The sequence below is a fragment of the Diabrotica virgifera genome, chromosome 9, assembly GCF_917563875.1.
Source record: "Diabrotica virgifera virgifera chromosome 9, PGI_DIABVI_V3a".
Taxonomy (NCBI): domain Eukaryota; kingdom Metazoa; phylum Arthropoda; class Insecta; order Coleoptera; family Chrysomelidae; genus Diabrotica; species Diabrotica virgifera.
The window spans coordinates 130,225,107-130,228,374 of NC_065451.1; positions in this window are offsets into that span (position 1 = coordinate 130,225,107).

A 3,268-nucleotide genomic window follows, 5' to 3' on the forward strand; every position below is an offset into this window, starting at 1 on the left:
TCCTTTCTTTATCAACAACTAGACTTTCATTTACAGCAACATTTTTTGCGGGTGTAGTGTTTTCGTCTTTTGGATATATTTTACTGCTAGACTGTTTCGGTCGTTCAAAATTTGGGTCTCTGTTTGAATGGTTGATTGAATTCGTATTTTGTTTTGTAGATGGCGACTGATCAGTTATTTGCATATATTTAAATAAATCTAGTTGTTCCTTTAATAAATTTATCGTAATTTGTTGATTTGATATTATTGTTTCATTCTGATTAATAATTTTCTTTAAGTACCTGATTTCAGTTTGTCGCGGATCCTCATCGTCAGCCTCACTATCCAAGGTTTTGTTTGGTGGATCACTTAACCTCACACTCTCCTCACAGCATATAACTGTCTCATCATCGATATATTTGACTGATTTTAGTTGCTTCAGGCAGCCACTATGGGATAACGTTCCACAATTTGCACATAATAGACCACTTTGTGCAACTTTATAACACTTTTTACAACACTTAACTTCCGAGTCGTAAACACGACCGTTCTTCTGAGGCGCCATGTTTGATTGAAAAACAACCGGTCTCTAATAGCTTGGATACATTGCTGCAAATCTCTTGAGCGTCTTGAATAGAATCAGCTTCGGTTAGCATATCGTCGACATAAAAGTCTTCCTTGATTAATCTTGCAACCTTTGGCTTGGAATCTTCAATATCATTTGCTAATTGTACCAAACAACGTATAGCGAGAAAACTAGCTGAAGCTTGACCGTAGGTGACAGTGTTTAACTCGTACGTTTGTAAAGGTTTTGAAGGATCTTGACGCCATATAATCCGCTGCAATGGTCGCTGTTCTGGATTTATTAGGACTTGCCGATACATTTTAGCGATATCGGCAGACACGACATAGGCATATTTTTGAAACCTCAAAAGTATAGAAAATAGGTCGTGTTGAAGAATAGGTCCTATTAGTTGAATATTATTTAAAGATATTCCATTGGTAGTAGGAGCAGATGCATCGAAAACAACGCGTAGTTTTGTAGTAACGGAAGATTCTTTTGTTACTCCATGATGAGGTATATAGTATTGACATTGACCATCATTTTGGTCTAATATAGCTGACATGTGATTGAGTTTCTCGTATTCGGTCATAAATTCAATGTATCGTGATTGCAATGTAGGATTTTTGACCAAACGTCTTTCAAGAGCATAGAATCGTTGCTCCGCGTGAATTCTTGATTCACCTAAGCTTTCTGGTCCTTGTTTTAAGGGTAGATTTACAACAAATCGCCCTTTGGTATTTCTTGTTGTACTTGTTTGGAATATTTCTTCACATAAAATCTCATCTTGTGAAAAAACCTTGTGACTCTAGTTCTTCAAGCTCCCAAAATCTAGCGAGAGCTTGAGACAGTTCTTGATTGGCACTAATACTACATGAAACCGTATTGGGACTAGCGGCTCCATGAGTTCCGGAAACAATCCATCCAAGTTTAGTTTCTTGTAGATGGGGCTTATTTTTCCCTAAGGATATTTTGTTGGCACTTAGAAGTTGCCAGAACAGATCCGCTCCAATAAGCATATCAATTGAAGAGGGTTTGAAAAACTCGGGATCTGCAAGTTTGATATTGTGGGGAAATTGCAACTCGGAGATACTAAGAAGATTAGCTGGCACATAACCCGTAATTTCTGGTAAGATATAGCAAGTCAAATTGGCCTGGAAGGTATTATATTTGGATTTGATTGATACCTGGCACTTGGTTTTGACAGAAGAAATGTTATTGGTTATGCCGAATATTGACAAATTAGTGTTTTGAGTGTGAAGATTGAGTTTTTGTTGAATGCCTTCTGTTATGAAGGAAGTTTGGGATCCGCAATCAAGGAGAGCTCTAATTGAGTGAAGATTGTTTTGATTGTCACAAATGAGAACGTATGCGGTAGATAATAAAACCTGTCCTACCGATATAGTATTAGATGCGCTGCTATTTAGTACATTTGTGCTCCCTTCACCTGAGCATTGCTCACTTAACGGAGTGTCATTTTTATCGTCATGGAGAAGTGTATTATGTTTTGATTTGCACTTCTTACATGGACCCAATTTGCACTTATGTTTAGTGTGTCCTTCTCTTAGACAATTAGGGCATATTGTTGCTGTTTGATTAACGAACTGGATTCTATCGCAGACAGAAAGTTTTAGGAAATCGTTGCATCTGTATATTGAATGTTCACCCTTACAAAATGAACAAGTATAGTGTCCAGACATGAAAACCTTTGTTGTATTCGCGGTCCAAGAAACCTGATGTGATTTATTATTGTGTGTGTTAGGTGAAATATTATTTTGTAATTTAAAGAGTCTACAAAATTAGCTCGCTCACGCAAAAATGTCAGAAATTGGTCCAAAGTAGGTGATTTGTATTACGCGTTTGTTTCTCAAAATCGCTTAGAGATGCGTTGTCTAAAATATTAACAAACAATCCCAATTTTGAATAGATTGACCTAATTGCTGTATTGCTCCCAAATGTTTTGAGATATTGTCAGCTAATTGTTGTAACTTATCATGCGAACCCTTGTGAATATATTCCAAAAGAAATAAAGCACATATGTGATCATGCAATAGTTTTTTAGTATTGTAGAATCTTTCGCACAACATATCCCATGCTACTGTAAAGTTATCCACGGTGTACCGAATGTTGCTTATAGATGCAGCAGCATTGCCTTCTAGAGCACCCCTCAAATAGAAAAACTTTTCAATATTGGTTAGGTTATTGTTCTGGTGAATAATGCTAGTAAACGAGTCACGGAACTCGAGCCACTGTTCAAAGTGTCCGCTGAACTTTTTTAGAGAAATATCTGGCAACTTTATACCACCTGATCGACCTGGTGCACATGTGGAACCGTCGTGATTTTTTAACAATAATTTTGCTGTAGCTATAATATTATAAAATTTAGTTTCAAATGAATCCAGCTCTTTGCCGAGTTCATCTAGTGCAGCATTGTCGGACAATAATTCAATATCGCTATTAATATTTTTAAATTCTATTAGTAGATATGTAGAATCATTGACTCTCTTTTAGAGTAAAAATATCTAAATCAGTTAATTTGTCTTTGTTGAGTGTATCTAAATATTTTTCAAAACTTGTCAGAGAGCGTTCGATGGTAGCTCTTTTTGTTTTAAAATTTTTAAATCTGAATCAGACATTTTAATTAGATAAAATAAATTTAATTAAATAATAAAGATTTTAATTATTAAATAAAAACCAGAAAAAATTCAAAATGAATTATATTTGATT